The 25880-nt window shown below is 35.8% G+C and overlaps 1 protein-coding gene across 1 annotated transcript in view; it reads left to right on the forward strand.

Annotated features, from left to right (window-relative positions):
* The window catches only part of LUZP2 (leucine zipper protein 2), a 429813-nt gene that overhangs the window by 166288 nt on the left and 237645 nt on the right, over window positions 1-25880 (forward strand). The gene's annotated exons all lie outside the window — the stretch shown is intronic.

Here is a 25880-nt window from a genome sequence, read left to right on the forward strand (position 1 = left end):
TTGGCATTTCTGAACTTTGTACTGTGAAGCTTTCAAAATATGCTTTCTATTAAAGGAATAGAAAATGACTCAATTTTTCTGACAATTTTTATGGCAATTTTAGGGACTGTAGATGATTTTGGATTATTGTTATAAATTATGAAGTAATCTCCATAAGGTCAAATTTTTGATCGTTTGTGTAGAATTTTAACATTATGCATAAAAGGCTGTAAATGCTGAATCATTCAACAGAAAATTAGTTCACTGTAGAGGATTTTCAAAATAGAAACATCATGGTTGAGAATGGAATATTTTTCCTTTACCCAACATCTACTATATCAGCTTTTAAATAAAAATTACTGTATTAATTATTTTTTAATATGTGGTGACTCAATTGCTGAAATAAGAAAACTTTTAATTCTTTGAAAGATACCTGATGAGCGTTTAAAAATTATTATTATTAATATCTCTGTTCTATAAAATCCCAATATTTTTTTCATATTTCTGAAAGCATACAAAACCCAACAAAATGCCAATGGCAGATTTTATTCTTTATCTTATGTGGAAGAATTAGAAGAGAAGATTAGAAGTCAGTGAAATAATATTGGATTATGAAAGAGCTTTCAGAGAGTAGTTTTTATGGCTGAAATTTTTCTTGTGAAGCCCAAATGACTCCATGATGTAATTTCTGAAAAGTCATATAAATAATTTATAGATGATCTTTTGAAGACATCCTTCTTAAGTGGGTGTTGTTTAATAATTATTTTTCCCAAATCCCAAAGCATTAGTTAGAAAATACCTCAAACACCTTAAATAAAAGCTGTTTACACTATCATTAAAATAGCAATTCAAGGGATTGGAATAAAATTAATTCAATAGGACACATTAACTCTAGTTAACAGGTAAAGAAAATGAATGAAGCTGGTTGACCTAGTTAGGATTGGACAAATTTCATTTGATGCAGAATTAGCACTAAAATTTCTTAGGAATATCTGATTTTCTAATATTTCTTAGTAAAATCTCTCATAGCTTTTATAAAAACATAACTCTAAGATAATATTATAAATAACATAATTGAAAATTTTTATGGAGAATACAAGCAACAGACTGAGTAAGGATGTTCTATTTTCCTACTTCCAAATATATATTAACTCTATTCATTCTTGTCTATTTCCAGTCACCATTATAATTTATGCCTCCATCCTCAGCTACCTGTCACTGAGTAGGAGACTTCCTATTGCTTCCACTCCAAACTCCCTCCAATCTATTCTGCACTTACAAGCCATCAAAATCTTTGAAATCATAAATTGCTCTCTAAAATCACTTCTTTTTGCTCTTAGAATAATGTACCAATACTATTCCAAGTCTCATAAATTCATGTCTGATCCTGTCCTTATCTGACCTTGCATTTAACTCATGTTGTGCTACCTTCTCCCCTTTTCCAGACACAGTAGACCCCTTAAATGTCCTAAGATTGCTCTAGCCTCAGAGCCTTCTCACCTGCTCTTCCTTCTTTCTGGAATTCTAAAGCCCTTGCTCTTTGCACGGCAGACATTCTCACATTTTTCAAGACTCCTCATGTCACTTTTTCAGCAACATCTTCCCTGCCCACTCTAACTAGGTAGCTCTAATTCTTTTTCTTATTGTTCCTTGTTTGTTTTCTGTAGGTCATCTACCACAATTTGTAAATGTGAATATGAAACATGTGTTGAGAAGGAAGAAATATTCTTCCACCTTTCTAGGTTCTTCTGGCTGGTCTAAGAATTACAAGAGACAGATTAATAGGAGAACATTAAAGTTTAATAACGTGCATATATGAGAGAGAACCAGGAAAACTGAGTTACTCACTAAAATAGCTGAAACCCTCACCTTAAATACCATCTTCAGCTAAAGACAAAAGAGGCTGTTGGGAGCAGTGGTTTGAGACTTCAAAGAGGAGGAAGGCATGGAGATGGAAAAGCAAGTTTTTGGGTAACAAATGTTTGCTGGGCAGTGCAGAGACAGTAAGACACAGAGTGGATTCTGATCTCGAAGAGTTTCCCCACCACACCTAGCACATATTCACTGCAGATATCCCTGTAATAGACCCTCTATCTAAAACTTTCAGGCAGTTAGGGGGAAGGTCGAAGTTTTTTCCTGAGTCTTCTGGGCCTTGATTGTTTTTAGCTGGAAATACTCTGCATGCCAAAGAGACAATTTTGGGTCGTGAATTTCGTTCCCCTACACATGTACATTTTGTACACACGTACACGTTCATACACCTGTGGATGCATCTGTATCTGTTGATCTATCTAGGGAAGGAGGGAGGAAGAGATTGTGGGGATTGGTAGGTCAATAGGTAGGTTGTTGCTTTTGACTTGTTTATTTGACCATTGCTAACTCCCTAAAGGGAAAGACCATACATATTTTATTCACTAAAATATATCCAGTGCCTAGAATTATGCATGGCCCATAATAAGTATTCAATAAATTTTTATTAATGAATAAAAAGAATGAATGAATGAATTAACATCTAAGGTCAAACAGCTAGTTGATTGTTAACCAGATTTTAGGAATTTCGGTCCAAAACTTTCTACTATGCAACTTTGGACCCCGAGTCACAGCAGAATGTCTACCTCTGATGTATAGCTTTTCCTTAGTTTCTCCTTTTCACTGTATTCCAAATGTGTTTGCTGTATTGTCCTAAAATCAAGTGTTTATTAAACACTCTAATTATGTGTTATGTTTTTATGTTCCCAGTTACTTCTAAGTCACTCAATAAGTAAGCTCCAAGTCCTTAGACATTATTTCCTTTTAAGAAAAAGCATCCAAAGTATTAAACATTCATAGTACAGGTTCTTAGGTAGATTCTTATTTTAATACATGCTTATTAACTTTGAAATGTATCAGAAGAGATCAAGGTTGTCTCAAAGGCAGGACTTTCAGTCCCTCTGGGAAGCACAGTACATCTCCCAATGTTAATTTAAGCTTGACAAATGAGGGGTGAATTTATTTGTAAGAGAGTTCATATCATCATTAAGAAGCAGTTATTCTTCCCTGAAAGGTTATTTTCTACAAAATAATATATAGTGCTGCATCCAGGCATCCAGCCTGCTCTGCAAGAGAACAACCCTAGGCATTTAGACTAAGTGTTATGTCCTCTAGCTAGGAAATGAGTTGTGAGAGGTATTTTTCATTTCTAACTTTTGATCGTAGTAACATTTTCAGTAAGCTTATATGGAGACAGCCGCTGCTAAGCAGGTTTATTTTCTCTGAGTCATAAAATAACATATGGGTGGAAAGAATACAGTTATTGCTTTGGTTGAAAGAACTTTGTGTTATGGAAAGATAGTGGGTTGCATCAGATGAGATGGGTCAGACAGATGAGAGAATGTATCTCAGCTCTGACCTTTATAGTATAGGTGACCTTTAGCAAGTTATTTAACTTCTATAAACCTTGTTTACTTAAATGTTATATCATAACTTCCTCACAAAGGTAAAAATTTTAATGATATATTAGGTATTTGACACATGATAACTTGAAGCAATGATAATAATGCAGACAAGTTACATTTCTTAAAACACTATAGAACTGAGATGTGGAAATAGAGATATTTCAGCATATATCATCAGCTATTTTACCCGTTCATTGTTTATTTCAAAAATATTAACTAGCCCTTACTAGGTGAGAGGCACTGACTAGGTATGAATTGTTGAATTAAAACACAGTAGTGTCTTTTCTCATGGAGTTATACTTTACTTTTTATTATTTCAATTTTAAGGGATTTTAAAAAAAATCTAGTTTAGGAAAAGGTTTTATTTTTAAAAGTTTTGGTGAGATTAATGTTGCATTTTCCCAGTTGTATTATTTTTGTTCTTTTAAAAGTGGTACAACTTTTGGAATTTGCCCTCAACCTTTGGGAGAACCTTGGGATATGGTGGTAATGCATAGGTGCTTCTCCAGTGTGTTTATGTGGTGATCTGTGATTACTATAACCCTTATATGCTAAGATTACAATCACTAGTTTATCTCCTTTACCAGAATATATACCCTTAGCTATAGAAATTGTGCCTGCCTTACTTTCTATTATGTACATATAATATGCACTAACTAGATAATATTGAGTGAGTACATTGATGGATAGATGAGTATTTCCCATGATTACACATGCTGTGTGAGATATGTATGATTACACATGCTGGAAGTTACCACCTCATTCTGAAACACTGATGTAAACAAGAAAAGAAAAAATAAGCATGCAAATTCAAGGATCTACATTCATGGCATTTTAAAATTACTCCCACTGAAAATGAAAAGTGATACGTGTTGGAAAGTAAAGTGCAATTAGTCTAACATTTTCAATAAATTGTCAGATTTTCAAGAAACCTTTAGGAAATCAAGATTCTCAAATAAACAAGCCCCCTAAATCAGTAAAGCTGACCCTCTGTATTACTTACTGATGTGTGACAGGGATAAAGTGACTATTTCAGCTCTGAAATAATCCTTTAAGTACTCACCATCTTTAATTTAGTCTTTGCTCAAGAAATTTAGAAATCTGTCAAAAAATAGTGGTGACATGAAAGAAGCAGCAAGAGTTTCAACATGTTTCTTTGTCTAGCCTGCTGGCCTGCCTTCTAATAAGTAAAAACAATTGTGTAAATATTGGTTACAGAACCAAAAGAAGAAAACTGAAAATGTAGATAAATCTCCTTTAATATATCATCTCTTGACTAGTTAAGAGCTGGTATGATGTTAAATGAGAGCATATGCTTGACTTTCCCATAATTGCTGCTATTCATAGTCATAAAGTACCTTCCTTAATTTGGATACAAAGATATAAATATAGACTGAACCCTAATGAATTTGCATTTTTGTTCCCATGTAACAGATAATGTATTATTCATACAGTCTTCACTACATTCACAGTAAAAGATGATGAATATGGAATATCTTGGAAAATTTCCTGTTGTCATTAACTCTACTTGTCTTTGCTGATTCTGAGGTGGATTTCTTAAAATGTCATGTAGATAAGGAAAACCAATGGAAATCATTTGTTGTGGGACAGAAATTTTTCTTTCTGCCCAAAGAAAAATTACAAATGTTTCTACATGCGTTTAGATGTTTTGCATTTTATTCAAAGTAACCATTAGCTTAGGGTGATGTTTTCTTATTTCAAGAATGCAATTTATTCTTGAAAAAATGCCATCAAATCACATCAAATTAGTTTTGTAATACCTGATGAACTAATGCAAATAGTGTGCAGTACAAATAAATTGAAATAGATTATGAATTCTGGGGAAAGTAAAGTGAAGGTTAAACCATTTCATATTAATGTAAGTGTTGCACATATTCAGTCTATTAATTCGAGGTGTGTTGAAAATAAAGCTAATTTTTCTATGTAGCTCACCTCTGTCTGATAATGAAAAGATATGGATGAATCCAAAACATATACAATTAGACCAGATAGGCTAGATAATTCATCAACAAGATATATTGAGAATCTAATATCTATTGCTTTCCTACTACCATCTACTACATATGAAGTAGTAAGATAGGGACATTAGAAGCTAGATGGGCCATAAGAGAGTGAGATTTCTCTTAAGATTTGGGAAGCTCAAAAGAAATGCCTCTTCTCTCAGTTCTTAACTCCCATAATTATTAACCGCCTAAGTCTTGCTACTTTCTCAGCAAGTAAAATGCCTTAGACCCTCTCTATGAAGAAATTTTTGAGAAGATTCTCAAGATCATAGATTCTAAGAAACATGGTCTTTTAGAGCAATTAATGAAATCACAGAGTATTTGTCAAATTCCACTCCCTTATTTTTGCACGACACTTGATGTTACAGTAGTCCAAAGTTTGAGAGGCAGTTCTGAGTGTTGGAAAGGGTATGGACTTTGGAGTCAGAAAACCTGGGTCCAAACCCGTGTTGAACTATTATTAGTCTTGTGACCGTGGGCAAGTCAACTGCATTTAGCGTGTAAGCCTTAATTCCCTTATCTGAAAAATACGGACACTAACATGTCTTTTATATGGATTTTGTGAATGTTATTCAAGACCAGGTGTGTAAAATTCCTGGCCAGTCATTATGACTGTGTTGAGTGGAGAGGTCTGTGATCACTGATCCCCCAATAAAACTTTTCCAGTTAAAGATCTCACAGCACAGTTAAGAAATCTAGTCCAGCGATGCTACAGACAGAAAATAGAAGAGATGACCCTTCTCTCTACCATCTCGCTCCCTGTCTGACTGTGAGGCATTTACTTTCTTTCAGCCCACTGATCATCACTTTTCCCTTGTAGGAAATGAAATGGTTAAAGAAGGACCGACACACTGGAAAGTCTAGGTTAGACCAGGGCTGCATTTCCACTAAGGAAGCAAGTTCAGGGCACTGTTAATCTTGCTCTGTGAAGGAGAGGTCCTGGGGTGATCTTTTAAGAAGATTTTAAAACCTTCTGACATGTTTGCCATCTAAGCAAGTCTAGTGCTGCTACAGAAGCAGCACAGAGAAGCTGGGAGCAACTTTAGAAAGAGGAAAAATACCCGAAGGTGTTAGCAACTCTGTGCCCTCTGTTTTGCATGCCTGGAGGGGAGAATTTACTGTTGATACTATTCTTCTCCTTTTCTTTTCTTTTCTCTCTCTCTCTTGTTTTCTTTTCTTTTTTTTTTTTTTTTAGCTTTTTTTCCTATTCTTCTCTCTCCCCTACTACCAGTCAAGTAAGATGAATGGATCGTCTACTATTTTTAAGTCCCAGTGATGCCAAGGTATACAAAGAATGGAAATATTAACTGCCCTTGTTAGATTCCTGTCAGCATTTCCTTATAGAGGTCAGTGTATTTCTAGGGAATATTACCTCATCTCGCAACACTGCCTAACGTGGTCCCTTGCCTTTAACTAGGGACATTTGGTTTATCTGTTCTCTTATACATCTTATTTATTTCTCCTCAATGGCACCCACATCTTGCCTACCTGTCAGCAGTGCCTCTTGTATTTGTCACTGTCTGTAAGCTAACTCAGCTCACTTCCCATTAAAGGTCTACCATGATTAACCTCAGTTCATGTCTTTTCACTGTCTGGAGGTCTAACTGTCTTTGCAAACACAGAAGATCCAAAATAGAACTCACTCTCCCTTTGTTGTTATCTCCATTCAGGTTGCAGAATCCTGTCCTGAATTCTTGATCTCAGGGGAGAGCCCCAACTAGCAACCTTTTTTTTTTTCTTTGCCTCATTGTCTACATCAAAACACTAGACGATTCTTGAAAAGTCTGCCTCTATAATGTCCTTCCTTTCTTTACTTGTCTCAATTTTTCTCCATCTTTCCCAAATCAAATCCTCATAACTTCTCTTCACGATGTTTTCAGTAACCTTCTAACTGGCTTCCTAATCAATGTTCTTTTCCCTTTTATTACATTTTCTGTCTGATTACCCACCTGACCTTTCTGAAGGTTAGTTTTGTTTATATCACCTTACTGCTCAAAGCTGTTATTTGCTCCTAATTGTCTACAGGGGAAAATAATAAACTTCTTAAACTAGACCTCTAGATTATCTTTTTCCGGTCCTATTTCATCAAGACTTCACTCCCTTTAGACTTCAGAACTACTTTGCACATTGTCTCTGATTTCCCCTGAACTTTCACATCTATGTCCATTTGCATATACTGTTCCCTCTGTCCTACAGATTTTTCTCTCCAGTTTCCTCAGGCCTAGTCTAATCTTCATGGTTGTTGCAAATTATATGTCTGTGCCCGGGACACTTTGTGATTCTGATTCACACTGATGGCATGTCTGAATCCTAAGGGAGTTGAGATCACAAAACACAGGAGCAGCTGCCCTCAGCCAAAGATAGATAAGCGCTGGAAGAAAAGTACCCTGGTATATTAGTCTGGGTTCTCCAAAGAAACAGAACCAATCAATGTGTATACACTGTAGTATGTAAAGAGATTTATTATAAGGAATTTACTCACATGATTATGGAGGCTGACAAGTACCAAGATCTATAATCAGCAAGCTGGAGACCCAGGAAAGCCAATGGTATAGTTCCAATCCAAGTCCAAAGGCCTGAGAACTAGGGTATCTGATGGTGTACATTTCAGTCTGAATTTGAGTTCGAAAGTAGAAGACTAGTGTCTCAGCTCAAAGACAGAGAGAGAGAGAGAGAGAGAGAGACAGAATTCTCTCTTACTCCACCTTTTTGTTCTATTCAGGCCTTCAATGGGTTTGTTAAAGCCCACCCACGTTGGATATGGCAGTTTGCTTTTACACAGTCTAGGTACTCAAATGTTAATCTCATCCAAAAACAACTTCACACACCAACCCAGAAAAAATATTTTGTTTTGCTTTAATTTTTTTTCATTTAAAAATTGTTTTCCAGTTTTACTGAGGTATGGTTGACATAAAATTTGTATTTATTTAGATTGTGTATCATGATAATTTAATATATGTACATATTGTGAAATGATTGCCACAGTCAAGTCAATCAATACATACATCATGTCCCATAGCTACCATTTTTTGTATACGTTGTGAGAACACTTAAGATTTACTTTCTTAGCAAACTTTAAGTGCTCATTAGAGAATTACTAACTGTAATCACCATGCTGTACATCAGATCTCTTGAACTTATTTATCTTATAACAGAAAGTTTGTACACTTTGACCAACATCTCCCCATTTCCTGGTAGCCACCATTCTAATCTCTGATTCTATGAGTTTGGCTATTTTAGATTCCACATACAAGTGAGATCATGCAGTATTTGTCTTTCTGTGTCTGGTTTATTTCACTTAGCATAATAACTTCCAGGTTCATCCAAGTTGTCACAAGTGGCAGGATTTTCTTTTTATGGCTGAATAATATTCCATTGTATATCTATACAACATTTTCTTTATGCCTTCATCTGTCAGTGGATACTTAGGTTGTTTCCATATCTTGGCTATTGTGAATAATGCTGCAATGAGCATGCAGATATCTGTTCAGGGTACTGCTTTATTCCTTTGAATAAATACCCAGAAATAGAATTGCTATATCATATAGTAATTCTATTTTTAATATTTGAGGACACTCCATACTCTTTTTATAGTGGCTGTAGCAATTTACATTCCCACTAACAATGTTCAAATGTTCCCTTTTCTCTAAATCCTCACTAACACTTATTGTCTTTTGATGATAGCCATTTAACAGGTGTGAGGTGATATCTTATTATGGTTTTGGTTTGTATTTCTCTGATGATTTGTGATGTCAAGTACCTTTTCATATACCTGTTGGCCACTTGTATGTCTTCTTTGGAGAAATAGCTTTTCAGGTGCTTTGTACATTTTTTAATTGCATTATTTGTGTTTTGTTCTGCTGTTGAGTTGTAGGAGTTCCTTATATATTTTGGATATTAAACCTCATCACACATATGGTTTGCAGATATTTTCTCCCATTTTTTAGATTGTGTTTTCATTTTGCTGATTGTTTTTTTTGCCGAACAGAAACATTTTAGTTTGATGTAACCACTCACATTTGTCTATTTTTGCCTTTGCTTCCTGTGCTTTTGGTGTCATATCAAATAAATCATTGACAAGACCAATGTCAAGGAGCTTTTCCAAAATAATGTTTAACCAAATATCTGGACACCCTCTGACCCACTCAAGTTGACACATAAAATAAACCATCACACCTGGTTTCCTTCCCTTATGGGAAGACAACTATGAAGTGTTTTCTTTATTTCTAAGGTCTGTTTTGATCTCCAGTTCCTCACAGTGCCATTCTGTCCCTTAAGTCAACTCTACTAGTTTCTTGCCCCTACCCATCTCACTTTCTAGCTCCCCAGCTCAGGCTTCATAAGATCACACAAACTGTTTACACACAGATCCTAGTTTCAGGGTTAACCAAAGGCAATAGTCGTTCTTAAAAAGTCACCTCCATGCAGCCTTCCTTGATTTCTGCAGCTTGGGAATGGTTTCTACCATTTTGAACCCTTATGTGACTCTCTTAAAGAGTCATCACTTCCTTTATTTTACATATGGGTTTTCATTTTGTCTTTCCTGATATTGTTAGATTTCCTAATAAGCAAGAAGTACACCACTTTCAACTTCATATTTCTCACATTCCTTTGTCAAGTATGTGATATATTTAGTGAATTCTATTTCTCTGTGTGTGTGTGTGTTTGTGTGTATGTTTGCCCTACTTATCCAAATGTTTTCTATGTGAGAGGACTATTTGATCACCTGGGTCATTGCTTAGGGGAAATATTTCAGGGGATTCAAAATCAAAATGATCACTGACAAAAAATTTTTGGGGGGGAGACTCTAAGGATACAGTGAGAAGTAGAGACACACTTGTCAAACAGCACTAGGGTCCCTATGCAAGTGCAGTTAAGTGATACCTCCATATTCTCTCATCCTCCCGTTGCAGAGAGTTGTCCCAGTGCTTATTTTCTTGGAAGAGGTCACTTGTTAAGTTTTATACAAGTTAAATTTTCATTTGAGATGTAAAGCAGGATCATCTTTTTTAGTTTCTTTAGAATCTTGGTCATTGACTTGTTGAGGCTCCTGTTTCAACTACCCGTTTAGATTTTATATAGCTCTGTCATTTAATATCCTCCTGCTATATTTTTTACTTCTCCCCACACACAATTCTGCACATGCCCCTGGAACATTAAATCATTTTCTAGTTCAGTAGATTAGAGGCATAGTTAACCTCCCTCTAGTGATGCAGTTATTGTGGTGTAGATCAAATGTCAGATACTGCTGTCCTTAGTCCTCGATTATTTGGATATTTGGATATTGTTTAAGATATCTTAAAAATTGACTCACACTCCCATCTCACAAATGGAGAGAATCCTCTCATGACTCTGAGCAAGATTTGTCTCTCCAGAATTAAAATTGTCCTGCGGCAGTTTGCCTCTTAGAATCTCAAAGTGCTCCGATGAGCCCTGGTTGCGCCAAATCACGGCACGTTACATGGTCCAGACAGTTAGGGTCCATACTAACTTGTAAAGTAAATTAGCAGAAGTGGAATAGCTTTTCTCTCCCTCAGAATGGGTGGAGAACAGCAGGAGTCTAGCTACTAATTCAGTTCACCAAGCAGTTTCTGGTGTGATTTCAATTGAAGAGTCATTCTTTTTTTTCCTCTCCTTGAAGATATTGCTTAGTGCAGTTTGCTCAGAATAGGTCTCTGCCACCGCAAGTGACTTGCTTTTCATGAATGGAGGGCAGATCCTTACATCTAGGAGCACTTTGGGGCTTGTCACAAATGTCCTTTAAAGTATTATTACTATCCCCTGCTTGCCATGAATACTGAGCAAGGTCAATGCATTATCGATCAATTTTCTCTTTTCTACAAATTAACAATATTTCTATCCTAGATTCTAGTTTTTCTTTCATGTGTTAGAAAAATAATTCAAGTTATTATTTCCACATATATTTTGAAAAATTTCTTACACACACTATGTAAAAGAAAAAAAAATAACCAGACTGTGAATGAATACCCTGTTTTAACTTTTTTTTGTCATGGCATTAAGTACTTTGAACTTATATTACCTTGTTAGAGTCAGGAATATCCATCAGTGAGTTGAATGAGTATATATGAGGGAGTTTAAAATAAGTGCTCTGTGATATTATTATAATTATTGTTTCATAATCATATATTCAAATTCATACATGCCCTAATATTTCAAACAACTACATTTCTAAAGGAACACAATTATGCAAAATTTTTGTCTATTTATTTTTATGTTGAAATGAATAAAGGACAAAAAGGATTATGTAATTCTCTAAACTTCCTGAAAAAAAAGATCATATTAAAAGTGATAATGAAGGAATACACATAGTACTAAAGTGACTTATCTGTAATCACAGAACCTCTACAGATATTTTAACCTGAAAAGAAAGCTTCAAGCAGAAGATATATTATCCTCAAAATTTGATTATCAAATTTTGAGCCTTTGACTCACATATTTTTAGAATGAGCAATCATGTCTGTCTGTCTACATATATATGTGCACACACACTCATATACTTATGTTTACTTGATCTATAAACTGAAAGCTCTCACTGTATATGCAGGACATTTCTGTTTTCTTGATATTAAAATAAACTATAAAATAAAACCATGCAACTGATCCCTAATACTAAGAAAAGTGAAGATCAAAAACCTTACCTTACCTTTCTACAACAAGTTTTGTTCTAGTTTAGAGTTTTGTATTTTAGGTTGTTCTTGCCTCTTTAAAAAACCATAAAGGAGAAGGAGATGTGGACAGAAACAAAAGAGAAGGAAATATGAAAGAGGGCATGTGGCAGGGCATTTCAAAGTCCTGTTTCCCTTTCCTTTAATTTTTTCCCAACCCTGTTAATCATGTTATGGAAAATAAAACTGATCTGGATGTGAAGACTAACAGACGATTTATAAGTTTACGAAATCACAGAACTAGTATTGTATTCTAAGATCTTAGGCCGGGGGATTTAAAGATTTGGTTTCAATATCTACTGAAATTAGACTTTCCTCTGTACATTTTTTGAGACATATTGATAAAAAAACAAACAGCTGTTCCAGGTGAAAACTATTTGCAGTAGCAACTTGGTGACAACAAGATGACATGTAAATTGCCCAGTCTTTAGAATAGAAAGTTGGGGAAAGAAGCTGAACACTTGCAATAACAATGTTGTAAATGGCCTCTACCAATTGGGATGTTGTCCACTGACACTGCTGTTCACCTTGATTAATAAGCATCTCCTACAGCTCCTGGACCATCAGAAAGTGACATTGTACATTTTCAAGCTTGGCTGTCAATTTAATCTGTGTAAACGTAGATTCATAATTTCTGATGGACATGCCCATAATTTCAAATAAAAGTGGTATATTGGGCTTCCCTGGTGGCGCAGTGGTTGAGAATCTGCCTGCCAATGCAGGGAACACGGGTTCGAGCCCTGGTCTGGGAAGATCCCACATGCCGCGGAGCAACTGGGCCTGTGAGCCACAACTACTGAGCCTGCGTGTCTGGAGCCTGTGCTCCGCAACAAGAGAGGCCGCGATAGTGAGAGGCCCGCGCATCGCGATGAGGAGTGGCCCCCGCTTGCCGCAACTAGAGAAAGCCCTCGCACAGAAACGAAGACCCAACACAGCCAAAAATAATAAAATAATAAATAAATAATAAATAAAAATTTTTTTAAAAAGTGGCATATGCAACTGTGGAAATATGACAAATTGGCCACTCAAGATTCCAGCAATGAAAAATGTGAAATGTGTGCTCATAATGCTGAAAAAGAAAAAGTGTCCTGAAGCTGCTGATTGCCTTTTTAGAAAGTGCTGAGTGAAAGCTTAAACTAAGGTTTGTAACCTCCAGGGTGAGACTACCTCCTAGGGCAGTGGAAAATCTTTTACTGTGAGCTGTGCAGTGACTGATACTTGACACTTCTTCCCCAGATGAAGGAAGCAATAGTCATATTCTAAGGCACAGAAAATTGCCTGGAAGTGTATGTCCTGTTTTATAATCTGCTCACATGAAAAAGATGTTGATGAAGATGATCATTACCGCTTTTTCTAATATTTTGACCAGGTGAGGTGAGGAATAAAATATATTTATAACATTTATTAAATGTTGGGAGCATATTATTTATTATAACAAATGTCAGCTATGTGGAAGTTGCCAAGATGGCTGATCTTCTCTTTCATATGTATTTTAAAATTTTTGAGTCTCCATTCCATCCCACAGGAAGAGGGAAATCCAACGTGTCTCTCCCTTTAGTAACACCAGGACTCTCTGAGGTCTTCCCCTTTTCTGAGAATTGTTTGATGAGATTCCTTGTTTCCACTAAACACTGCACACTGCCCTTTTCTCTGTTCTCTCCATATGTTGCTTTCTCTCAGTTCTCTAATCTCTTGTGTGTAGTGACCCTTGTGTAGAGGGCAACCCCACCTCTAGGCAATGCCTCACAGAGTACAACTTACATTAAATGGATCCTGAAAACTGTGGACAATGTTGGGGTGAGGCACTAGGCACAGCTCAGAAGTCAATGCAACTGTTAACAATGTATAAGCCAGTCTTATTTTTGAAAGTCTCTCTTTCAGCCTGATACTAGGTATTTGCCATATACCAAGTTTATTTTCCTTAGTTCCTGGTTTCCTACCATTTGCTGAATAAATTCTCTCTCTCTTAAATCTCTTCACTAATTATCTCTTCTCTTCTCTTATCTCCTCTCCTCTCCTGTCCTCTCCTCTTCTCCCAATATGTACAAATATTGAAACATTATGTTAAACACCTGAAATTAATATAATCTTACATGTCAATTATACCCCAATGAAAAAATACCAAATGGAAAATACAGACGAGCTTATCGGCTGTCAAATGTTGTTAGATGAACAATTAAAACTTTTCTGAGTGTTATCATGACTTATATCTATTTTCAAACTGGATTAAATTCTGTTACATATTACATCTCCTATCTTCCCCCCACCCCGCAACACTTCTCACACATTCTTTTTGGATGTCATCATTGCAAACATGGCCTTGAAAAGTAGGTCATTTAGCTTTTGCCTAATTCATCTTCAGTTGGTAGATTGTTTATTGGTGGAGGACTCTACTAGGCATAGAGAGTGCAGTGCAAAGGGAAAACACACTCTTACAGACCCACCTAAATAACAGCCTTTCCTTGGTCTTCCACAGACCTTTTATCATATGAATGTGTTAAATATACCAGAAGGGGCTGTAATAGAGTATATTTATTCACATGTTTCTTATTTATTTTTTAATTTCCAGCTTCTAGCCCATTTTTAACAGAATGTACAGAGACATTGTACATACTTGAATAAGAGAGAGCAGGAAGGGGCGTATAAAGAAGATGTGATTTAACGTTTAGTTAAGGCATCAGACAAATTGACTTTTTTCTCATAACAAATAATTATAAAACACTGAATCAGCAATAGAAGAAGTAGTCAAAATTCCTGAATGGTTGATTTATTGGGAAAAAACACACACACACACACATATGGCCAATAGCACATGAGAAATCTCAGCTACATGAGTAACCAGGAGTCCAGATTAAAGATGATATACTGTTTTTTTGTGAATCACTCACAATTCTTAAATCTATCTTCTCTCTCTCTCTCTCTCTGTAGTACATTGAATCTTGGCACTAAAAAGATATATCTATGTCCTAAGCTCCAGAACTTGTGAATATGAATTTATTTGGAAGAAGACTCTTTACAGATTTAATTAGGTTAAGGATCTTGATATGAGTTCATCCTGGATTTAGTCCCTGTAAAAGAAAGATAGAGGGAGATTTGAGACTCAGACACAAAAGGAAGAAAATCAAGTGAAGATGGAACAGAGATTAGAGTCATGCAGCCCCAAACCAAGAAACCTGCATGTTGGAGCTTCTACAACTGGTCCTGCAGCCCAAGTATGTCATTAAGTACCAATGCTATTTTTACATGTCGAATTACCCATCTCCAGCAAGCTACCCTCTCATCTATCTTTAGGAATGATGTGTCATGTTCCCAAAATTATTGTCACATCTCTAGAAGTAGGAAAAGGGAAGGGGAAGCAAAAGATTGCCAAGACTGTAAAATATTTCCTTTTTATCTCTATTTGTGAAAGATAAGAAAAAAATTTCTGAAGACCCCAGAGACTTCTTCCTAGCTCTCATTGTCTAGATCTGTCACATGACATAGCTGTCCCTGTTGCAGTGGAGGCTGAGAAAGTATATATGCGGTGTTTGCAACCTCTAATGTGGGCAGGCTCTGCCAGTATGAGAAGGGAGAAGGAATTAATGTCGAGGCAAACAACTATGTCTAGCACATTCTAGAAGGATAAAAAAAGGAGTTTGGTTAGAATTAATCTAAATAATATTCTGGGAGAAGAGAATAACATATACAGAGACACAGTGTTATAAAAGAGTACAGAGTATTCAAGAAATGGAACAAAACATATTTTGACTGAAATATAGAGCATAAGGAAGGAAACTGTTGGGGAGATGAAGTTGAAGAGAGAGGTAAACATACTTTTGTCAAATGTGTCTACATTTTTATCATATGCCTGTTCATATTTAGTACAAAATTATGCCTTAAGTGATGAATAAAAGATTCTATTTCAAATTTCCTAGTAATCCTTAAGAATACTCTTTCTAGGTAGAATCCTCCTTTGCTGATGGGGTCCCACTAAATAGTAGATATTGAGGGGCTTCCCTGGCAGTCCAGTGGTTGGGACTTCGCCTTCCAATGCAGGGGGTGTGGGTTTGATCCCTGGTTGGGAGCCTGGGATCCCACATACCTTGCGACCAAAACACCAAAAAAACATAAAACAGAAGCAATATTGTAACAAATTCAATAAAGACTTTAAAAATGGTCCACATCAAAAAAATCTTAAAAAAATAGTAAATATTGGGTACAGCTGATTATTGACAAATAAGCATGCACACTGCCTTCCTTTGCACCTTCATTCTTTCTGCAAGTGTAGCCATACTTACATCTGTGATCCTCAAAAGCAGTCAGAAGGGAGGAACTAGGTATTATTGGGAGAATTTAGTTCCGTGGTCTTTCCTTGTTCACCAGCAGTGATTATATGGAGAGAAGCTCATGGATTAAATACCTGCTGTAGTGTTTGCCTCTCTCAGCCACTGGTTTATCAGATCCTTAGAACATGAAAAGTTTAAGTAAACATGAGCCAGGATTCAGTCCTACCTCTGGAAGTAGTAACAAATTCACTCCTCTGGCGAGAGGGTTTTCTTTTGCCCCAAGTTAACTATGATTATCATTCACTGGGATTGATCCATTTAACATTTTAATAGGCCTCTACCACTGTCTTCTAGAGTGAAAGAGAAAATCAGCGGGGTGGGATTTCTGAATCACTCTGAAGTCTTGACAGGAAAAAAAAAACTGATATAAATGAATGGTGGTGATTTTATTATTCTAGAGATGCCTTTGGAGTTTTCCCTCTGCACAATCAGAGATATCATGCAAGCCTTATAGCTTTTTTTTCCCTCTTGCTTTAGAGCCTCTCTCTGACCAGATACAACTTGCACGATAGCAGGATCTGAAACCACTTAGCATATGAGGCTTGCAAAATCATTGCAATTCCTATCAGTCACAGACACCAAGCAGAAGATTCATTTCCTGCATCAAACAGAATGCAAAGCCATGGATTCCTCTACTCCTAGTGAAGTTTCTGTATAGATACAAGAAGTTAATAAAAACCTAACATATTGATCGTGTATTGACAGGGCTTTTTTCTCTGTGATTAACAGTCTCATATTCCATGCCAATGCTATAGAAAGCCCTTCTGACAACTTCTACTACTTTTAAAGTAGCCATCCTTTCTCTGGTATGGATTGTCTTAATCACAAAGGATTTCTACTACTTGAATTATCCATTAAGAATACAACCGGACCTCTCACTACCACTGAACTTAATAAATCTCTTTAGCATAAATTTATCACATATTATTGCGATTATGTGTTGTAGACTGAGAACTCCATTAAGGCAATAACTATGTTTTAGACATTTCTGATTTTCAGACATAGCTCACAAACTTGTTAAGAAAAAAAACAAAAAGCAAGAAAACACAGTAAGTGTGTTTTAATTAGCTTGAATGAAGAAGTAATGCTGATATTTATTGAGGGGGGCAGGGTCAACTAAAATGGCTCCATACCTTTCAAGAACAAGCTAGAATTCCAACTATACTTAAAAATCTAGTGATATATTTTTTTCTAACTGGCTAGTTAGACAGTTAACTTCTGTCACCATGGTCATTAAGCAGCGTCCATTACATTCAAGTGGGAGCAGCAGTAAGGGAAACCTTTTCTCTGTGTGACCATTTAAACAATCTGGGGGACGTCCCTGGTGATGCAGTGGTTAAGAATCTGCCTGCCAATGCAGGGGACATGGGTTCAAGCCCTGGTCTGGGAAGATCCCACATGCCGCAGAGCAGCTAAGCCCGTGTGCCACAACTACTGAGCCTGCGCTCTAGAGCCCTCGAGCCGCAACTACTGAGCCCATGTGCCACAACTACTGAAGCCCGCACACCTAGAGCCCGTGCTCCACAACAAGAGAAGCCACCACAATGAGAAGCCCACGCGCTGCAACGAAGGGTAGACCCCACTCGCCGCAACTATAGAAACCCTGCGCACAACAATGAAGACCCAAGCAGCCAAAAATAAAATAAATTAAAAAAATAAAAATAAAAAAAATAAATAAACAGTCTAGGGCAAAATGGGACCAATATCTTTTCTCCTTGGATAAACTCTCCCTGCACATCACAAACTTCTAAACTCTCTGCAGAGATGAGCGTTTCTTTCTGAACCTACCACTGGTAAAATATTTTGTAAACTTTTTGCCCCTCTTCAGCTTAAGTCACCACTGACTCCAAGAATCACTTTATATCTGGAGATGATTTTGAAAAACAAAGTAACTAAAGATCCCAAATGACTCTCTACTTTTAGAGCAGGGGTTCTTTATAAGGAGACTATGGCTTATGAACAGAAGTCTGCAGTGGCACCAGAGTGTTCTTTTCCTACAAGGAATTCATGTGCCTTTTGAAATTTTACGTAAAATTTTGTCAGTTTATAAGTGTGTGGAAATTTTTCTAGGGACAGTTTTCATATTTTTGTAGGAATATCAAAGAGGCTGACAAACCCACAAAAGTTTAAGAAACACTGCTTGTGAGCTATCACTGTGGAGATAAGCATTCAAATTCTAAAGTCAGGATGTAAGGCAAAGTTACTCTTAAATTTTCCTGAATATTCCAGACAGATAATATACTTTTCTCAGTTAGTCCAATAGAAATATATATTTTTTCCTTTTTCTCAGCATTGAAAAAGATTGCTGTTTCTTTGGTGGAACATCTGATGCACTCAGTGTCTTATATTTAGGACTGTGTTGTCATTGGGAAGGGGAGAGGTTGATTCTTTGAAAAAATCACATCCAGCATCGTGTACATCATGAGAGACAATGCCTCTCATCTCACGCTTCTTTCAAGGCATATACTAACTAAATGACAGGCATAATTATTAGCACTATAGATTTCTCTCTCTCCCTATCTCTCTCCTATTTTACAGAAGTTAATTGATTATTTTGGGGAAAATACAATTAAAATATCTTCCCAAGCCGGAAAACATCTCCACAAAGATAGAAGAGAAAGAAAACTATTTTATTATTGGATAAGCATGTGATGTGCATCACAGGCAATCTGCTAAAAGTTTGCAAAGAGAGCAAGAACTCTCATCTTTTTATATAGCTGAGCAGATACAACCTATTACATTTTCTCAATATAAACAATAATTAGTTCTCAAATAAGAGGATTCAATAGTACTATTGGTCACACATTGCTCATCCTAAATTCACTTGGTAGTTGGGATATTCATCTGCATTACCTAATTGGCTTCATCCAAAGGAAAAATAAACTTATCACAACTCTATGACAGGAAGTAGTTTGTAACTTAAAGGGAGTTGCCTGCTAAAGTTTGGTTCCTACTCTCTCACAGAAACTGGAAGATAGGGATGCTATCTTTCTTGATGATTATATTTCAAAGAAATAGTTCCCAGGACAATTAAGAAGGACATTTTTGGGTCTTAAAGATGGCTAGTGGATTATTATAACTTTAATGAAGATTTACATATATTTCAAACAGACAGAGAAAGGACTTGAGTTTTCTAAAGTAAATGCTCTGAGAGGGAAGAAAAATGTCTTTTTCTTATTTCAACAGGAAAAATTAAGCCTCTTATTTTAAATTTCCATTTGCCCTTACACTATAAAATTAATGGTATTTTCATCAATTTTTATCAATTTGTGAAATTTAAATTAATCTATTTATGTCACAGATGTGGAAACTGAGACCTAGAGAGTTACAGTGATTTTCTTGATGTTAGTGACAAAATCTGGAACTCAAATTTTGATTTTCAAATTTCATAACTAATGAATATGCTAAAACATACATCATGACAGTGACATTTTTCTACTCTTTATATCTTTTTCATATCTCCCATGTCTTTAATCTGGAAAGTATTGCTCTAGTAAGGATTTTCTTTTGTAAGAATAGATATCAAAAGATTCATACAATGCCTACTTAGCTGTGAGCGATGGTTGTGAGGATGGAGATATCAAAGTCATATGTCTTATTTGGTGTGTTTATTTATAAAAATTCAGTGATTTTAAAAATTTCTTAATTAAAACCTTTAACTTGATTTTGTTATACACATATGCATATACACATAATTTTATATAAAGACAGCACAGTCTATTGTTTCCTTTTTCCTTTTTGCTTGCCTTTCATCTCCTAAATTCCCTCTATCTGCAACCCTCCTCTGCCTCTGTTAACCCATTCCATTTCAAATTTCTGACCTTAAACTATAATTTTATGTAGCCATACGCAGGCACAAATACATTCACAGGGCATTATCATGGCTAGTGTTATATACAAATATATAAATGCATCATACTCTACATTCTTTCTTTTATTACTCAAAATTGTTTCATGAAAACCTTTCCAAGTCATCTGGCATAGCTCTAATTGTTGTATAATTGAATCTTAAAATAATGTCATGTTGTCAGAGAAAACCCAGACTGGACACTAGTTAAGAGAGAAAAACAGATTTTTTTCAGGGATTATTGCAATTGGGGAAAAATAGATCTCAGTATAGAACAGTGCTCAATCCTGAATACAGCTTCAACAAGTAGGGATTTATAGCTATGGAGCAGGATGGGAGTAAGCAGATGGTAAAATACTAAGAGGAAACATCAGGGGTAAGGGAGGATTCTGGCTAACCCAAGGCGACAGGATTCTTGCTGAAAGCAGGTCAAAGTTGTCAGATATCACCTGGGCAATAGCAGAGGATAAGGAACTTCATCTGATATCAAAGATGATGAGATATTGAGGGGGGTGGGTTCTGGCTAAAATGATTTAGCAAGATTCTTGCTATAACTGGCTGATGTAGGCCTGACAAGGATGGATGCCAAACTTCCTTAGCTGAGAAGAGGGCTCAGAGGAATCTGAGTGAAGTTTGGTCAGGAGAGCATCTTTGCTAGTGTATGTAACAGTTTATTCAGGTCTCATTTTATTTCCAAATATTTATCTATGATTAATGCTGCTTTAAATTTATGCTCTTAAGGGCTGGATAAATAGATTCCCAGCTGTAGGATTAGTGGGAGAAGAGCTGAATATTTTTAGTTTCAAGTAATCTTGCCAAAAAGGCTTGTGATACTTCCATCTTTGACTATATTTGTATGAGAGACCCTCGTTTCCTAAAATAGATTTCTAGACTTCTGTACATAGGGACACAGAATGAATTCTGCCACACATCCACAGTGGGCTTGGGTTATTCTCTTAGTTTACATTGGCAGACCTTGAAAGAAAAAGACTATGCAAATACGCGGGTTGTCACATTGAATGTTGGGTCTGATACAAAGAAAAGGAAAAGAATGGCTTCAGATAACACAGATGCCTCTTAGCAAAATAATCTGTGGCCTTTGAGCCAAGATTCAGAGGAATTCTACAGCTCTCTTGAATTTCTTGACGGAAAGCATTGCAAATGTTTCCCAGGATATAATTCCCTGTGGTTGCCCATTTAATATCCTGACCAAGCCAAGTAAAAGTCACTCTTATTCCGTCTTTTTGACTATGAATAAATAAGAATCTACACTTTGGAATAGCTTTGACAGCTGTTGTGGGGGGAGGATAATTTAAATATTTCTTCTTTTTGATATATTTTTGAGTTGGAAATCTGACTATGTATATTCCTAAATATATCTTCCTTAGTGTTTCACAAAGCAGTAAATTTCCTATAGAAAGCATTCAAAACTCCTGAACATGGCATTCAAGGGTTTTGATAATTTGAATCTTACCAACTTTTTCAGGTTTTACCCAATAGCCCAGTAAGTACCCTATATGCAATTTAGACTATATTACTTGCTGGTTTACAATTTATGTGCACTCAGCACTTTCTCATTTGCATTGTCATCACTCATATTTTTCCCTCTGCTCAGAATATCTTCTCCATTTACTGCATTTAGTAATCCTATGCATCATTCAAACCCCAACACAAATATCTTTTCTTCCATGAAATTTTCCATGGTTGTTTAACCTGAAGTTGATCTCTCCTAATGACTTAGTCCTATCACATTTTGCCATATGTTATCCTCATTTCCAAATGTGTTCTAGTTTAGCTATATGTTGCAGGCCACTGGATTAGGGATGATGTATTGCTAATGTTGATAATTTTTTCAAAGATTCCTACATGTAGAAGGAACCAAGAAAATATTTACTGGGTTCATTTATTATAATGAGACTACATAATGCAATATTTTGTCATCAAATGTATCTAGAGTTGAAGACTACCTACATGATATACTATCTGTGTGACCTTGGAGAAATTACTCTGCGTCTCTTCTTTCTGGCTTGTAAAATGGATGTATAATGTCACTTACATTTCAGGATGATTATGAGAATTAATGATATGTGTGAAATATCTGCCACATGTCTGACATATACTTGTGCATAATAAATATTAGATATTATTTTTTTAAGAATAAATACCATGAAACTACAGTTTTGGCCGCCATAATAAATGATTCTTTATATATAGGCAGAAATGCTGAAGACAGTTTGAATGGTGGTTTATATTTCTGCAGTTATTGTTGTTGTTGTTCTTTTTTGGGGGAAAAGCAAAGTTTCTTGAGATCTCATAACACTAATCCAGAGCTTTGAATTTTATGAGGTTTAAATCTGGAGGTATTAAAAAAACTTGTAGGATTTTTTCATTTAAAACAAAAACTAAAAAACACTTAAAATGATGTTGAAACATTAAAAGACTACTCCATGATAAGTGTCATTGATTTCATTGTATTTGCATTTGGAATAAACATCCAGAAATATTGGTTATGGCAGGTCATCAAAGGAACGAAAAGAATAAGGAAAAGCTCCAAATCATGGGGACAAGTCACAGGATATGAGAGCTAGTTTGTAGAGGTTTTCACTGGCCCAATCCAGGACAGTTTAAACATGAAATTAAATAATAATTTTTAGAAAAGAAAGGGAAGAGATACATGGTTCCAAGCACATCTTATTCTATAAAAGCTGTTGTACAATAACTCATTAAAAAATACTAACTCTAACAATTAATTATAAAATGAAGAAATGGACAGAATAAATGACCTGCAAATTCAGAAAAGGAAGGAACTATATAGTTCTAGGAGGAGATTTCATGGAGGAAGTAAGATATGGCAATTTTTCTATCTAGATTGTCAAACAAAGAGTAGGTAAATGCACCCCAGGCTGATGTAAGAATTCCATCAAAAGCTAGAAGTGAGAATTCACTCAGCCAACCTACATTTATTAAGTACTTCACAATGTGCTAGGAAATAAAAACAATCTGGACTTAAGGAAATCATTTATTCAAAAAACTATTGCAATAAGAATGCTCTAACCATTAAATCTTCACCTTAAAGACAGAAAAGGCTTTCTTTTACAGACAGAAGTAACACAAGGCAAATAAATGGCAAATAAATCCAAATACTGAAAACATATATGCAACAGTGATGGAAGAAATCACACAGAATAAGTTCTGTGATGGGCATGGTGAACTTTTATCTATAAAGATCTCCTAGCCAATCAGTATGTTCTTAACAGTATAATGGCAAAGACAGTGGACACTGGAAACTGACTGATACACTTCCTTGATATGTTCTTGGACATTATTATTCCTATGACTCAATTCTTCAGTGGTAAAATGGAATTAATACTAGTGTTTATTAATACTAGTGCTTATCTCATAGAGTTGTTCTGAAGATTAGATGAGCGAATGAATATATGTAAGACCATCTTGCATATAATACATTGTCAATGCTTGTAATCTAACACTGTGATTTATTATGGTCACTTAAGATAATTTTAGAGATGTGTTTATTGTCACAAATATTCAGGAAAAAAAATCATGTCATGAAGTTAGGTTGTATAATTAGAAGTAGATGACGATGTGCCTTGCTGTTCATTATTTGACTTTGCTAGTAAGTCTGAAAGGAAACCTGGGGCATTAATAACTATCTTATTACTGGCTGATTACTGTTCATCAGTGAAAATCTCAAGGCCAGGGAGAAATATTGAGGTTCTTGCAGTGGAGCATTCCAATTTCCTTCAAACAAGAGGAATGTGAAGAGTGTTAGAAACCTGCATTTAAAAAATGAGAAAAGGCAAAAAATTGTGATAGAAACCTATTGCAGATGGCGTGCATTTATTAATCATGACTAAGGCCATTGGTAGACCCAGTTACTTTATAATTCTGCAGAAAGACTGTAAATTCATCAAATTTCTCAGTCATAAATATTTTATACTTTTAAAAATGAATTATCTACTGTGGGCTCAAAGACTTACATAAGTTGCTGCAGCTAACACATAATCTGTGTGAGGTCGTGTAGCATTGCATTTTATAGACAAAGAAAATAAGATGAGAGAATTTGAGCTATTTTCCTACAAATTTAATGTTGAACTTGTCAACCCAACTTTGACTAAAAAACTGTTCATACAATGGATTCTCTCTCAGTGAAGGGCTGTGTTTAACTGTTGCCTAAACCAGAGACATGGCAACATTAATAACTAACTCCTTCCCACTCTTTCCCTATAACACACACACACACATACAAAATAAAAAATTTTAATTGTACATTATTGATTCAGTTTTGTATGTTTTGCTGAAATCAAGCCAAGCTTCCCTGTCTCTACTGCTTCTAGACTAATTTAGGCCACCACAGTCTTTTCTGTGTCTTACTGCAGTGGTAACTTCCTTAACAGTCTCATTTTCTCCAGATTTTTCCATCCTCCAGTGCATTTCCCAGTTTTTAGCCGGGGAAATCTTTCCAAAACATAAAACTGACCATGTCACTCCCTTCTTAAAACCCTTCAATTACTTCCCCTTGATTCCTTTTTTTTTTTTCCTTTTTTTTAATAGATAAGTTCATTTGTGTCATATTTTTTTTAACTTTTTATTTTATATTGGAGTATAGCCAATTAACAATGTTGTGATAGTTTCAGGCACACAGCAAAGCAACTCAGCCATACATATACATGAATCCATTCTCCCCCAAACTCCCCTCCCATCCAGGCTGCCACATGACATTGAGCAGAGTTCCCTGTGCTGTACAGTAGGCCCTTGTTGGTTATCCATTTTAAATATAGCAGTGTGTACATGTCGATTCCAAACTCCATAACTATCCCTTCCCCCCACCCTTCCCCCCTGGTAACCATAAGTTCGTTCTCTAAGTCTGTGAGTCTGTTTCTGTTTTGTAAATAAGTTCATTTGTATCATTTCTTTTTAGATTCCGTATATAAGGGATATCATACGATACCCCTCTTTCTCTGTCTGACTTACTTCACTCAGTATGACAATCTCTAGGTCCGTCCAAGTTGCTGCAAATGGCATTATTTCATTCTTTTTAATGGCTGAGTAATGTTCCATTGTATATATGTACCACATCTTCTTTATCCAGCCCTCTGTTGATGGACATTTAGGTTGCTTCCATGTCTTCCCCTTGTTTTCCAAACAATGCCCACACTCCTAACCATCATTTAAGAGTTTTGCATACTTTTGTTCATGCTCTCCACATCCCCATTTCAGCAGCAAATGTCTCTACCCCCATTTTCTACTCCAAACCTTCTGACATTTATGCACTTATTTTTTAATTCAGTAAGCTCATTTTCATTAGTATTTACACATGCTTTCCCCCTTTCATATAGCTAAATTCTATTTATCTTTCAAAATGCGTATATTTTATATTACTTTTACCAGGAATTCTTCCCTGGATTCGTGATTCTAATCTCTAATCACCTGTGTGTACCAATTAATCATTTTTAACCTTTCCCTATCAGGTGTAGTTCTACGCTGCACTGACAACTGTTTCCTTGTCTACATTCTTCCCCCACACGTGCACACTTGCTATAATATATATAAATACACACACACAC

This window comes from Eubalaena glacialis, chromosome 10 (assembly GCF_028564815.1).
Source record: "Eubalaena glacialis isolate mEubGla1 chromosome 10, mEubGla1.1.hap2.+ XY, whole genome shotgun sequence".
NCBI classification, from domain to species: domain Eukaryota; kingdom Metazoa; phylum Chordata; class Mammalia; order Artiodactyla; family Balaenidae; genus Eubalaena; species Eubalaena glacialis.